Raw genomic sequence first — 16,578 nt, forward strand, 5'->3', positions numbered from 1 at the left:
ATGTCTGAAAAATCTTCATAATAAAAATAAGGAAAATCAATAAAGACTCCTGTTGAGTTGTTCTGTGATCTTAATACAGGACATTATTTTTAAATTATTCAAAGGAAAATATTTTGGTATTTAATAGATTACATACTTATATGAAATCTTAGCAACCTCACATATTTCAAATTCTCTTTTCTAGATACAATAATAATACTGCAGTGTACTTACACACATAATATATATATAATATACAATGTCTAAATTTTTGTATAATGTGAATATATATGAATGTAATATTCATATGTAATATTAATATGTATATTGTATAGTCATATTCTAAAGTTCATGTATTAAATTGAGTCAAATCTGTTTATCATTCCTCCCTCTCTCCCTCCTTCCCTTCCTTCCTTCCTTCCTTCCTTCCTTGTCCCCTTCCTTCTTTCTTTCCCTCTCTCCTTGCTTCCTTCCCTCCTTGCTTCCTTCTTTCCTTCCTTCTTTTTGTTAACTTAGCCATACTGCAGACAGTTACTTTGTGCCAAATACTGGACAATGTTCACAGAGGCATTGAAGAATAAAAAATTGTCCCTGGCCTCCACCAGCTTACCACTTGATGGAAGTTATTTCTAATTTAATTGATGGAATGTAAAGAAACCTGGCTTTTTAAGAGATCATACCTTTAATAACAAAATCCGATGAATATGTATTTTTTTATATTTAAAAATAAAGAGTATAATGTTTTCACATATATGCGCTGTTCAAGCCCAACAGTTGTTACCTGAAACTCCCGAGACTGGAATTTATAACAGATCATATACTCAGAAACACTCATAGAGTCTGGGATAGAACTCATGATAAAATACGTATTTCTGAGACATCACCAAACCTCGCCCAGAGTCAGGCGTGTAAACCAGCCGGAGCGGCGGCAGCAGCAGCAGCAGGACCGCCGTGGCGCCGAGTAGCGACCCCAAGGGAGCGCAGGGCGACGCTGGCTGCGGGTACCCGGTGACAGCGTGAGAGGTACTAGGTTTTGACAAGCTTGCATCGTGCGTGAGTATAAGCTAGTCGTTCTTGCCTCAGGAGGTGTTGGAAAGTCTGCTTTGACTGTACAGTTTGTTCAAGGAATTTGTGTAGAAAAATATGATCCTACGATAGAAGATTCTTATAGAAAGCAAGTTGAAGCAGATGCACAACAGTGTATGCTTGAAATCTTGGGCACTGCAGGAAGGGAACAACTTACAGCAAATGAGGGATTTGTACATGAAAAATGGACAAGGATTTGCAATAGTTTATTCCATCACAGCACAGTCCACATTTAACGATTTACAAGACCTGAGAGAGAACACATTCTTCGAGTTAAAGACACTGATGATGTTCCAATGATTCTTGTTGGTAATAAGGGTGACTTGGAAGATGAAAGAGTTATAGGGAAGGAACAAGGTCAAAATCTAGCAAGACAATGGAACAACTGTGCATTCTTAGAATCTTCTGCAAAATCAAAAAGAAATGTTAATGAGATCTTTTATGACCTAGTGCGGCAAATTAACAGAAAACCTCCAGTGCCTGGGAAGGCTCGCAAAAAGTCAACATGTCAGCTGCTTTAATATACTAAATGCATTGTAGCTCTGAGACAGGTCTGAAGAACTGTTGCCCAATTCAACAGTGCCAGCATTCCAACTTTGTTAAACCTACCAACATCTTAAATGGACTTTCCTGTGGTGGTACCTTTTAAGAGGCAGATGAAAGCTACTATATCAGTTTGCACGTTCTAATCACTTTCCAGTATCACAAGAGAGATTTTTACTTATGTAATAGTACTAGAGTATGCAGCTGGTAAAACCAGATGCTACATCCAGTATTACTGCTAAGAGACATTCTTCATCCACCAATGTTGTACGTGTATGAAAATGGTGTACTGTATACTTTAACAGGCCCCATACTTTATATTGAGGAGTACAATAATGTAAATCCTGAAAGCACCACTATTTTTAGCATAATAAAAGAAAGTCCAAAGAACTCCTATATAGACTACTCCAGATAACTTCGCTTCTCTGATACTTGTAGCTTATTGTAATTTTTTAAAAGAAATTCAGGGTCATTATTATTGTACAAAATAAGCGCTTTGATTAACACAGCTATATAGGTTTTTTAATTTTTAAAAAACCTATGGAGACAGTGATCTTGTTTTTAAAATATGATAGTTCTTTCAGTATAATGTCTTAAAGATGTTGCCTTTAATATCTGTTGGGAAGGAAATGTCCAGACTTTTCAAATCTCTTATTATATGTTTCCTTTTTTTTTTGTTTACAAACACATAGTTTTGTGTACACTGGGGGTGTACAACAAGAATTGTATATTTTCAAACAATTTTTTAATGATTTAACAATTTTTGTAAATCATTTTCAGGCTTCTGCAGCTGTAGATTCTCATTGTAAACTCCTTGCTTGCTCATGCATAAGTGTATTTGCAATATCAAATATACAGGTTTAGTATTTTTGCCTGTTAGTGATCGTTTCACATGTGTAACGTTTTGGTTGAGATGTTAAATGGTGGACAAGTACTGTGGATGTGAATGTGGGAAGTAATTTTAATCAAATATAATTGGTCACAAGGCCTAATTTGCAGTAACTGTTGCTGTTTTATTTAACAATGCCTTGTTGCTTTGTATGCATTAATGTTTGGATGTAAAGATTGTGTATCTATCCAACAGGGAGCCACAGTATTTAAATTGACCAACCTAATGTTACAACTACTTTGAGGTGGCCAAATGTAAACTAAAAGCCTTAATTAAAGTGGTGCAATTTTGTATAACTTAGCATCAGTAGTTTAATAAATTTGGATTGGCATGCCAAATATATATATATATATATATATGTGTGTGTGTGTGTGTGTGTGTGTGTGTGTATGTATATGTATTTCTGTTATATATCCTAAGTGTATTTGGAGAATAAAACTCTTAGTAGTTCAAAGGTGATCAAATCAGTTTTCACCAACAAATGATTTTAGGTCAGATTAGAATTTAATACCAAAGAGCTTAAAATAAAGAAACCTTTGAGTTGTCGGTTGAAGACAATGATTGGAGAAAGATGTAGATATATTTGATTTGTACTCTATCAAGATTATCCGTTTTAAAAACTTGTTACAAAGATTATAACAAGAAAAGGCAGAGCTAATAGCTGGGTCACTAAATTCAGCAAAGGGATTCAGGTTAGGCTTCTCAGAAAAAGTTTTATTTGAACTATTATCAGAAGGATGAATAGAAGTTAATTGTCTTCTACAACTTTTAAACAATGTCATAGATATGCAGATTTCACTTTTACCTAACTTCTGTTCTTCAGTTTTAGCATACATATGGATTGTGATCACTAATTATTATGACTAAAAATCTATTTCTAATAAAGTTAACATTTAGATATCTAAATGTCTGTTTCTTAAGCACTTTTAATTGTACAGTTGACTTGGCATTTTCACTTTTTATCCTGCATAAGTAGAAAAATTACTAAGACCAAGGTAATGCTTAGCAAAAGAAATTGGCAATATCCTCAAAAGAACATTCATGGCTGTGGTCCAACAATATGATATTGTCCACACACAGGGCCATCTCCCTGAAATGTAGCTAAAATGTATGTTTGTGTAGAGATGAGTTTGAACAAAATAGAAAAAGAAAACTGTACAGAATGGATAGGAGATTAGACATCTGGAGAAAGTGTTATTTGCAGAAAACATTAAAATCCAAAAGAGATAAAAAGAGCTAGTTAATTATTTTTTCTTGGGTTGAAGCTCATTAAAAAGCTTCTTAAATTACCATAAAAAATTCACATTGTAAGTTAAAATTTATTTATTTTGATGTATAAGATAGATTTTTCTGCGTAATTTTCTAATACAAAACTGGAAGTCATCTTTATACAACTATATGTTGAGTAATTTATGAAGATACTTTCTTACAAGAAAAATAATAAAAGCAGAAATACTTCAAACTGTATTTTAAATAATAGTTTCAGAAGGATACAATCTGGAGTAAATTGTAACTAAGGTATGCTGTCAAAAATATAGCCACTAATTTGTTTAAAAAATTATCCATTCTTTAGAAAATATTTATTAAATTTCTTCTCCCTACTAGTCACTATGTTGGCATCAAACATACAATTATGAGGAGGCAGAAATGACCCCACTGTATTGAACATAGATGAGAAAATAAACACACACATCAATAAAATTATTTCCAGTTGTGAAAAGTGTTTCACAGGAAAGCAACAACAAAAAGAGCCTCAGAAAATAAGTAGTGAGGATCCATGTAGAATAGGGAAGACTTCTGTGAGGGAGTGTCATTTAAACAGAACCTTGAATTATAAGAAGAGGTTACTAAAAAGAAGATGGAGAAAAGACTTCAAAAGCGTGTGCACCATTCCTGAATCTGTGTAAGCCTAGAACATTTTGAGGAATTAAGAGCAGTTTTTCTTGCCATAATGAGCTAGTGATTTGAGAAAATTAAAAGATAAACATAGACAAATTACACATGGCCTTGTAGGTTGAGATAAAGAGTTTGATTGTATTCTATGTCACATGGAGATCCATTTAATAATTTTAAGAAGAGAAGAAATATGGCCAAATTGCCACTACAGTAGAATCTGCTGGGAAAAAAATGAATAAGGGATATGGGAAATGGAAGTAGGGAGAGTATTTCTGGAGACTGATTTTCCTCAAATATTGGTTACTGTCACCAAGTTTTCTCATTTCAGTAGTGATGTCATCATTCCCAATTACTGAAGCCAGGATGTTAGGAATCATCAGTCTTTTTCTTTTGAATTAATGTGACAGTACCAGAGAGAGAGAGAAAAAAGTAGTCATGCTGTATGTTATTTAGAGGATAAGATCAATAGATTTGAAATTGATTTGACATAAACCCACAGGAAAGTGAAGAACCAAGCATGTATTCTAAGCTTCTGGCTTGAGTAAGTGAGCAATCAGCAACATCAACCCTGTGACTGACTAAATTTTTACTGAGGTATACTTTGTAATGTAATAGCTGCAAGAAACTGAGAATCATTGAAATTTAGAAAACATTGTAACAATGTCATTGGGTTAATAGCCTTTTCTTACAAAGATTTGTAAAAAATGAGATGCCCTAGAAATTTGCTGTGTATATTATGCATAAAAATATCACCTCCAATGAATTCATTTGGATTAAGAATGTGCCTGAGGAAAGAAAGAAAGAAAAGAAACTCAAAGCAAGATCAGACAAAGAAAACAAAAATAAAAGAAAAGAAAAGGAAAGGACAGGGAAGAAAAGGCAAGAAAAGAAAAGACAGACAAAAAATTGGAAAAATATGACACAGAGAGGGCAAGAATCGTATGTATCACAATTTTAAAATATTTTAAATGTATAAAATCATTTTTGACCTTTTTTTTTATTCAAGAAGACCCTGGATATAAGTCCATCAGTATATAAATAATTGCTAAGAACTGGGACTACACTTTCAATAAACTGCACTGTTGAAAAAGCCAATATTTTCAAGAAAATTGACCAAAAGATATCCTTGCCTTCATTTCCACTGACATCTTGTGACTGCAATATTTTTTCAACTATGACTCTTTTTCTACCAATGGCATAGCACAAAAATGTGTAACAAAAATATGTGTCACTATAATTATTCATACCAATATTGCATAATTTTACCTCAGAATATTTTTTCCAACTACATTCTTTTTCCAGGGGCATTTACCTTCTGCGTGCTGTGCGTCAAAGTCAAACTGGTTAGCATTACCATCTGTCTGGTATTATATATGCATTTATTAATGTACAAATTGACTTTCTAAATAGAATATATTTGTCAGGAGTTTTAGGTCTTGTGTTCCCAACACCTAACAGTAACTCAATAGATACTTGTTGAATAAATTATGAAAGGCAAAAATTTTTTTTTCTTTTTTATTATACTTTAAGTTCTAGAGTACATGTGCACAACGTACAGGTTTGTTACATATGTATACATGTGCCATATTGGTGTGCTGCATTCATTAACTCGTCATTTATATTAGGTATATCTCCTAATGCTATCCCTCCCCCCTCCTCCTTCCCCACAACAGGCCCCGGTGTGTGATGTTCCCCACACTGTGTCCAAGTGTTCTCATTGTTCAATTCCCACCTATAAGTGAGAACACGCAGTGTTTGGTGTTCTGTCTTTCTGATGTTTGCTCAGAATGATGGTTTCCAGTTTCATCCATGTCCCAACAAAGGACATGAACTCATCCTTTCTTATGGCTGCATACTATTCCATGGTGTATATGTGCCATGTTTTCTTAATCCAACCTATCAGTGATGGACATGTGGGTTGGTTCCAAGTCTTTGCTATTGTGAATAGTGCCGCAATAAACATACATGTGCATGTGTCTTTATAGCAGCATGATTTATAATCCTTTGGGTATATACCCAGTAATGGGATAGCTGGGTCAAATGGTATTTCTAGTTCTAGATCCTTGAGGAATTGCCACACTCTTTTCTACAGTGGTTGAACTAGTTTACAGTCCCACCAACAGTGTAAAAGTGTTCCTATTTCTCCACATCCTCTCCAGCACCTGTTGTTTCCTGACTTTTTAATGATCGCCATTCTAACAGGTGTGAGATGGTATCTCATTGTGGTTTTGATTTGCATTTCTCTGACGGTCAGTGATGATGAGCATTTTTTCATGTCCGTTGGCTGCATAAATGTCTTCCTCAAAAAGTGGGTTAAGGATATGAACAGACACTTCTCAAAAGAAGACAAAAATATTTTTTAAAATTTTTTGAAAACTTAAAAAGGAAATAAAGGTGTCACATGGGAAACAAAATTTCACCTTTTTTTCCTCTGAGTTAATCTCAGATTCAAACACATATAAGGATATGCAATTATCAGTTATGTAAATTCAAGGGAAAGTAATTTGTACTTATAGGTTAGATATGATAGTTAATTCACTTAATTCTACTTGTTCGCTAAAGAAAAAAAAAAAAGGAGGCTGTCAGAAATAATATATCACAGTAAAACCTCCTATCCAACAAGAAGACTGTATTTGGGGAAGTATTTTCATAGACCTAAATTTTGTAGTGGTTCCAATTTATATTTCACCACTTGAGCTTACCATTAGAAAATGTGTTTCTATGACACCAGTTCCACTTGCATTTTTTCCCCATGGATTTTCCAGCAGATGTTTACAATCTTTTAGTGATGTTATGACCAAAATTGTATTAGGTAATAATTCAAATCCCTAAATTTTATGTACCCACCTGCACTAATATTTTTAAGTTGTCATGAAGGAAATATAAGTATTATCCTTGTATTTATTTCTATTCTAATTCTCCTCATGCCATTGGTATTTTATATGTATTCATTGTAAATATGAATAAACAAATTATAAAAATAAACAAATTATAAGGAAACAATGGAATATCCAAAGTAGAATATGCAAGCCAATTAACAATCACCATTTTTACCAACAAAAATATCGAAAGTCAGAAAATTGTGGAGTATCTTTGAAGGGTTAAGACATGATAATGGCACATCTAGAATTTTATGTCAATTAGATTTAGAATTCAAGAACACATCCAAATAGAGACATTTTCAGACAATCCAAAAACTGAGGGTTTACTAGCAAGAGTAGTAACCTCTAAAGTATATACTATAGAATAAAGGATAATTAACTGGAAGTAATTCCAAAATATTAGAAGGAGAAAGGACGTGAAAAAAATATATAAGCAATAACAATTTTATTTAACATATACACCAACAATATGTGATTTGTGGGAATAAGAAACACAATGTAAATATAAATGATGAACAATTTAGTAGCAAATATTAAATAATTGCAATTAAAGAGCCATAAGACTTTGTATTGTTTGGGCTTGATGTTAATAAACTTTATAATTTATGTTAATAATGGTTATTAGAATATCAAAATTGCCTAGCAAAAGAAAACTGATAATGTGAATAATTTCCAAAATAAGAGAGATAAGTTAAAAAAAAAAAGTTAAAGTAAACAAATGCAAAACAAGGCAAAAAAAAAAAAAAATTAAAGTGAGAAAGACCTGCAAAGTGAATAAAAGGAAGAAAATATGACTTTGAATATAAAAAAATAAATAAATGAAAACCTAAAAAAATAACATGCAAGTTGCCAAAAGGAAACAATTTACTTGACTGAATAAAGGTCATAAAGGATTTCTTTAGCTGGTGAGCACCAGGTAAATCTGAAGACCAGGTGGTTCCAGACTGAAGTAGGGTCGGGCTTCTTACAGAGGAAGAGGAAGTTGAGTATGCCTGATTTGGGTTGGACAGATACTTTCTGCTTTAACTGAAGCTGAGTTTAGGTTTCTGGGTTATTTTCTGTTTGTTTTTGTTTTATCTGTTTATGTTCCACTTTCAAAAAGTCTCATTATCCATCAGAACAATATTGTATGAGAACTATCTTTGCAGTTCATGGTCTAACCACATTTCCTGTGTGGGACAGGGGAGGTAGACAAGAATAGCAATTAAATGGATATAAAGGAAGAAGACAAAGGGCAGGGGATTATTACTGTCTCGTATGTTTGTTTTAATCACTTTACACAGTTACTAAGTTTTCAAATTTACTAAATATTTTATATGATTCAAATCACTAACTGAGAAATTTATTTCAAATTCAGTGCTCTTTGCAAAGACCTGGCTAGGTGTTGGAATCCAAAAATGAACTGTGAAAAAAGGCCCTTGTCCTCAGGAATTTATGTTCAGAAGAAATAAAAAAACAAAATTAAATAACATGTGTGTTGTTTTACTAAGACCTTATGTATTAAATATTTTGCTAAGCCTATAATATTAAAGCAGGTATCTACATATCTCTATATAACAATGGTTCTAGAGTCAAGAGTTTAACCTTGTGGATTCCTCAGTGACCTTGAGTAATCACTCAATCAAAATACATTTGTATTTAAATACGAACGTATGTTCGAACATGTTGTCACCCTAGCCACTTCACAAAATATTTGAAAAACACATTGACAGACAATTTGATTATTCTACATATCTGGTAAATGAATTAGAAGTATGATAAAAGGTTTTTCTGAGAGGATACCGTCGAGCAAAAAGAAAATGACTAGCATTCGACACTATTAACTTTAATGTAAATCTATATTTAAGGGACCTCTCTCACTTTCTTGGGGAATTGAATCACCTATTCCTACTTAGCAGCATGAAAATGAGTTGAATCTCCAGGTTATAGCATTTGAAGGCACGCCTGAGAGGAGCGGATTCAAAAATCAACAGGTGGTTGGTGTTTTCTGTGGGAGCATTCCTACCACAATCCTGCTGCTGTGACTCATTCCTAAACAGCTTTGGGGTCTACAGTCCCCCTTGGTACCTGCTGGGTATTTGTTCCAGGACCACCACCAATCCTCCCATCATCATCCCTTCACACCAAAAGCCAGAGATGCTCAAGTTTCTTATATAAAATGGCCTAGTATTTGCATATAACTTATACACATCCTCCTGTAAACTTTATACCATCTCTAGATTACTTATATTAAGAATACTGAATACAATGTAAATGCTATACCCATAATTGTTATACTGTATTATTTTTTATTTGCATTGTTTTATTGTTGGATTTCTTTTTAAAAATTACTTTTGGTATTTCTTTTAACAAATATGCTTGATTCATGGTTGGTTAAATCCACCCATAATGGGGGTCAACTGTATTCAGGAATTTGCATTAATAGACTTAAGAGCCTGGCAGATTCTTTGCTTAAGTTAACTCTGTGCAGACACAGCATTCAACATTTCTATTTTGATACTTTAAGCAGACTGCAGTGTTTGACTAGCTATTTCAGTAATATGCAATAATTTTTACAAAATAGACATAGACGTTCTGTGACCCCAAATACTCTGAAAGTCTAAACTCAATTATTGGATCTATAGTGGTGTTTCTGATTAGATTACAAGATGAAGGAAGCAATGGAAATTGACCTAATGTAAAGAAAAATATTGCTATCTCTCCACTGATTACTTTGGATGATGGGAGAGCTGTATAGCTATTTAACTAAAGAGGAATCCTTTCAGGAACTACTCTGAAGTACTTTAAGAGATGGAGTTGCTGAAGAAAAAAGATTGAAAACAATTGACTTAGCTGTTCGGAAACTGGCAAGAACGTAACTATAATCTGTCATTGTATGGGCAGACAAATTGCCTGAAAATTGTATAAATTGGAAATCACTGGAAGGCAGCTATTTTGTCCTTGGGTGCATTAGATATCTTGGAAAAAAATGTTATTAAATGGTGAACAATTGCTATCCAAAAGTTTCTAGCTGTTTGGAATATAGAGTTATATAAAGCCAAGAGTCTATTATTATTATAATAGATTAAATCCAAATGTAAGAAAACGTTTCCTATGAAATATGTAATTTAATTCTTATCAGAGCAATAGTTTAAACAATTATTCGATTACCCTGTTTGTGAAAGTATATGAAGTAATAACCTTATTTTCTCCTCTTCTTTGTAATTTAATTCATTAGAAATTGAGAATCTCAGACTCCTCCCCAGTCCTATTAAATCTGCATCTTCATAACATTTCCAGGTCACTCATACACTGTTTAACTTTGAGAAGCACTGCTGTATATTGTCTTGAGAGTCCACACTGTGAAATAAATTGGCCCCTATTTACTCCTTAATTGAAATTCTTCAAAGACTTTCTTAAAGTTTCTAAATAAGTCCTAGTTTATGGAAATGAACTGAATTTAGTTTTTTTTTATTATTATTATGCATTGCTGCCCCAAAGAAGAAAGTTTATTTTTGCCAACCTCATCTTATCCTTGACTTCCAACCACTGTCACTTCTGTCTTCTTTCTTTTTTATATTTTCAGGTGAATTAGAGGTTTGTCAACCATAAGAATTAAATATATGGTATGGCCTATTTTTATGTAACTGGTCACTCTAGATCTGGAAAACAATATTTGTGTTTATCTGCAGCTAAAATCTAGACACCTGCCCCTACACTGCATAGCGAAACAGGTCACTAGAAAGACACAAGCAATTTAGAAAGGCTTTTAATATTGAACAGCTTCATTTTGTCTCCATTCATGTCTATTACTTTCTCTTTTTTATTTTGAATTGTTTTATTATATTCTATATTTAATATTCTATCATTAATATGCCAATAACAGCCAATAATAATTGAGGACTCAGGTTTTGTGAATACACTGATTTATAATTAGTACAATATATTATGAGTTTGCTTTGCACATTATCAGTTCTTCATTTTTTGTTTTTCACAATATATCTTCAACTATGTTTTTATTTTTAGGCAATGTACATATTACAGTTTAAGAATAATATCTTCCTTGTTAAATATTGATTTCCACCCCTTTTCAGAAAATTAGATGGTTTGCATTTATTGTTAGAAATAATATAAAGTTCTTCTGGTTTTGTTCTTTTAAATAACATTATTAATATATTCTTTTGTAATTACAAACACTCCTTGTTTTTGTTTTGTAATTACTTTCTCAATAAAATAGAGCTGCAAATATTTTGTTTCTTTAAATATTTCAAATAAATAATTTTCATTTATAATAAAAAATACAAAATATGCCAAAGAATTTATTATTTCAAAAAATATGTCATTCACAAATTTACTTTTAAATTTGTGAATATAGTCTCATTTTGTTTTAATACTTTAATCATAGATCTTAACTTTTATAATTAATTTTAATTTGTATTTAATATGGTAATAATATTTTTACTTAATTTTATATTGTTGGGTTAGTAGTCACTGATAGTACACATAACTATTTTATGTTTTCAACATATAATTTTGATTAAACTTATTCAGATTAAGTTCATTTGCACTATTTTTCTTCAGTTGGAAACATTTCATATTTTAAAGACTTCCATTCCTAACAAATGTGGAATACAGCATTTTTAGTTCAAAATATTTTTCAAAACAAAACAGAATTTTTCCTGTCTTCACATATAAAACTAAAGAAACAAGCTCAAGTCTATCCAGACATTTTATACTTCAGAAATGAAAATGTTAATCTTATGTGTTTATTGCAAATGTTTTTCTTATAATTTTACTTAATATATTATAAAATATTTGTAGTAAGTTTTTGTAGTAATATAGTCAGAAAATTAGTCTGCATTTTGATCTACAAATTAAGCAGTATTTTAAAAATTAGCTCAGGAAATTTTCTTTTATATTGTATTTTAGTCTGTATTTGAATGATATTTAAATTCTTAGATTTTCGCTTTAGATGTGGGAATTCAGGTGCTTAATTCCATCCTTTTTAATTTTATATCTGTGATTTCTTCTGCTTTGTTTTCAGTTCTATTTTTTTCTACACTGCAAGAGAGTTTCTAAAGATTGTATTTAATATTGTAAGCTTCATTTAATGCTCTATCAATTTGACATTTACATTTTTACATAGTTTTAAAATTATTTATATTTCTTTGTATTTTTATATCTATTTTTATACAATTTTAAAAATCATGCACCTCTTATATCCATTAACTAGTTTTAGCTTTCATTTCAGAGATAACATTAATAGTGAAAAATATTATCTTAAATGCAAGGATATTCATTATTTAAAAATTAATCAATCCCATTCACCAAATTATCGAAGAAATAAAAACATAAAATGATCATCTGTAGAGATGCAGAAGAATAATTTGACAAAATCCAGCGCTGATTTATAAGAATTCTCAGCAAAATAAGAATAGAAACAAAAATTGACCGACAACCGGAAACAACAGCAACAACAAAATACCAAGTCAGGAAAGACGGAGAGAAATAGGGAAGCAGTGAAGGCAGATTCCATTTCTCTGTTTTTAGTGGTGGAATACAAGGTGTTCTTTTGCTTAAAAGTCATGTTCTTGTGATAAAACGCACTGCAGAGACAACATAGTTTAATTGGCTGAGGCAGGCGACTCCCTTTGAGCATCAGGGTGGAACGAACTACATGACAAAGTGCAATTTTATAAACCACTCTCATTCAAATGTAATAACATCAAAGCACCCTTAACTCATGAATGACTGAAACAATGAATGTCATGGCCTGAATTGTGCTCCCCTACCCAAACCCATATGTTCAAGCCCTAACCCCTAGTTATACACATAAGGTAAATGAGACCTTATTTGGACACAAAGTCTTTGCAGATGTAATCAAGCTAAAATGATGTCTTTAGATGGGGCTTACAATAACATGGCTTATCTTTATAAGAAGAGGGAAGAGAAACAGATAGGACGTGGAGCGGGCCATGTGAAGACAGAAGCTGAGACTGAAAAGGATTGATGTATTAATATTAATAGACCATCTGAAGTTCTGATGGTAACATCAGAAGCTAATAGAAAGGCATGGAAAAGATTCTCACCTAGAGCATCCAGAGGAGAGGCTGGTCCTGCAGACACCTTGTTTTCAGACTTTCGACCTCCGCAACTGTGAGAGAAGAAATTTCTGTTGCTTAAAGACACCAGCTTGTGGTATTTTATTATAGCAGCCCAAGGTAACTAATATAGATGACAAAATTTGTTACAAGGGTGTTTGAGGAACTGGACCTTTATAGGCATTATTTTCATAATACTGCATTAAGCTATGTAATTGGATTAGATTCAAAATTGGATATGCCCTAAAATGCAATAAAGCTAAAATTTTGAGATTAAATTTTAATAGCTTTATGAGATATAATTAACATCTGGTATACTGCACATTTTTGAGGTGTGAAATTTTTAAACGTTAACGTTTGTATACACTTGTAAAACTATCACTCTATAAAGAGATCTCATGCCTCTTCTTTCGACTTTCAGCACATCATCAATTCAATATTAATCTGGTTTTATTACCAGATACTAGTTTTTATTTTCTGCAATTATATGTCAGTGGAATCACAGAGTATGAATTCTTTTTATCTTTTTTCCTTAAGCATAATATTTTTGAAATTCAAAAATTTGTTGCATGTTTAGGTAGCACATTGATTTTATTGTTACATATTATTTCATTTCATAGACGTACCACTATAATTTATTTACTAAACTCTTGACCAGAGGTTCTCAAATCAGGGACATTTTACCTGCCAGGGGACATTTCCAATGTTTGGGGACATTTTTGGTTATTAGAGGTTTGTGGAGGAGGGGATAGAGTGGGCACAGGCCAGGGTTCCACAAAGGATAGCTCCCCACAACAAAGAATTAAACCACTTCAACAGCTAATAGTGCTGAACTTGAGAATGCCACTCTTGATGGACAATTGTGTGGTTTCTGTTTTTGACAATAATGAATAAAGGTACTTGTGCAAGCCTTTTTATAGACATATACTTTTCTCCCCCCTAGGATAAATGCCTAGGGATAGAATTGGTACATGTAAAGTAGATTTAGTTATCCAAAGTAGCTATACTGTGTTACACTTCCACCATCAATGTATACAAACTCTAGATTCTGGTTTCTTGACTTCTATGCCCAATATTGGTAACACAATTTTTAAAATAGTAGCTTCTCTAGTAGTTGTGCATAATTATCTCATTTTATTTTTCATTACTAAGGATATAAAGAAATTTTTCCTTTGCTTATTTGCTATTATATCATTTTTGTGTGGCATCTGTTAGTTTTTATTGTTATCTCTTGTTTCTATGTTATACAATATATTTATTTATTATTGCTTTTATTCATAATAAATAGTATATATAATTGTGTGATTAAAAATAAACATTAAAGTATAAATATATACATTTCTATAGTTTATTATTATATAATTATTGCTTTCTGAATAGAAATAAATTTCTTCACATAGTTTGGATAAAAAGAGAAATGCTCTCATGTAGTTTACTAAGACATTTTCCGTACTTTATATTTGAAGCCTATGCTTTCACTTTTACATATTGATTCATAATGTATTTTGGACTCATTTAATTTTGGACTCATTCATGCTTTGGTTGTGAGGAAGGACTTGGTTGTTTTCTTCACATTTATCTCATAGCTTTGCACACTTTGTTAAATAAAATTATCTTTCCCCTTTGAATAACTGCAGTATCTTTGATATTATATTATTCATATAAGCATGGATATATTTGGGAACACTATTCTATTCCATTACTCTATTTGTTTATCTATATACTAACAACACATTCTCTTGATGACTATAGCTTTAAATTATTCCATGGTGTTAGGAAGTGTGAGTATTCCAACTTTTTTTTTTTCAGCCTTTTATCATTTGTTTTTTGCTCTATAGATGTAATGTACATTTTTAAATTAGTGTGTCAATTTATATAAACATATCTTTTGTGATTACGGTGAGGATTTCTAGAATGATTAATTTGGAAAAACCAAAATCTTTTACACACACTAAAATTCACTGAAATTTCAAGCCATGATTATTGTATTAGTGTGTTCTGGCATTGCTATGGAGAAATACAGAAGACTCAATAATTTATGAAGAAAGGAGGTTTAATTGGCCCACGGTTCTGCAGGCTATACAGGAAGGATGATGCTGGCATCTACTTAGCTTTTGGGAGGACTCAGGAAACTTACCATCATGGCAGAAAGCAAAGGGGGACAGGCATGTTACAGGGCCAGAACAGCAAGAAAGTGAAAGGGGAAGGTGCTACACACTTTTAAATGACCAGATCTCATGAGAATTCACTCACTCACTATTGTGAGAACAATACCAAGAGGGATGATGCTAAACCATCATGAGAAATCCACCCCATGATCCAATCACCTCCTACCAGTCTTCACCTCTAACACTGGAGATTATATTATATCAGATTTGGGCAGGGACACACATCAAAACCATCAATTATTATATATGACTCCATTTAGTTAGAACTTTTACACATCTCCCAACACTTTTGCTAGTTTCCCATTTAGAGAGATCTTGCATGTAATCTGTTAAAATCATATCCACATATTTTATTTTTATTAGTATTTTACATGGATTTGATTTTTATCATTAATTGCTCATTGGAAACATATGGAAATAAGTTAATGGGTTGACTTAATTTTTTCTATGATGTGCTAAAATTACTAGTTTATTCTAGCAGTTGACTTTTACAGTCACTAGAATTTTATGTATAGGTAATGGAGTTGTTTAAAAATTTAGAATTGTATTTGTCATTTCTTTTTTTTTTTTTTTTCTTGAGACAGAGTCTCGCTCTGTGGCCCCGGTGGGAGTGCAGTGGCCGGATCTCAGCTCACTGCAAGCTCCGCCTCCTGGGTTTACGCCATTCTCCTGCCTCAGCCCCCCGAGTAGCTGGGACTACAGGCGCCCGCCACCTCGCCCGGCTAATTTTTTTAATTTATTTTTATTTTTTAGTAGAGACAGGGTTTCACCGTGTTAGCCAGGATGGTCTCGATCTCCTGACCTTGTGATCCGCCCGTCTCGGCCTCCCAAAGTGCTGGGATTACAGGCTTGAGCCACCGCGCCCGGCCGTATTTTTCATTTCTTAACGATGTATGTTTTACTTATTTCTTTGATTTGTCTCACTGGTTAATTCCTCCCATACAGTAGAGAGAACAATAGTGAAAGAGGACAATTTATCTTGGTCTGGATCTTAAATGATTAATTTATTAGTTCAAACTTCAGTGTGATATTTCCGTAGATGCCTTCTATTTGCT

At 32.5% G+C, this 16,578-nt stretch overlaps 1 pseudogene; it reads left to right on the forward strand.

The window, feature by feature from the left end:
* Positions 1 to 833: 833 nt before the first annotated feature.
* LOC111546720 lies at positions 834 to 1,770 on the forward strand (annotated as a pseudogene).
* Positions 1,771 to 16,578: the final 14,808 nt, after the last annotated feature.

This window comes from Piliocolobus tephrosceles, chromosome 4 (assembly GCF_002776525.5).
Source record: "Piliocolobus tephrosceles isolate RC106 chromosome 4, ASM277652v3, whole genome shotgun sequence".
Lineage (NCBI taxonomy): Eukaryota > Metazoa > Chordata > Mammalia > Primates > Cercopithecidae > Piliocolobus > Piliocolobus tephrosceles.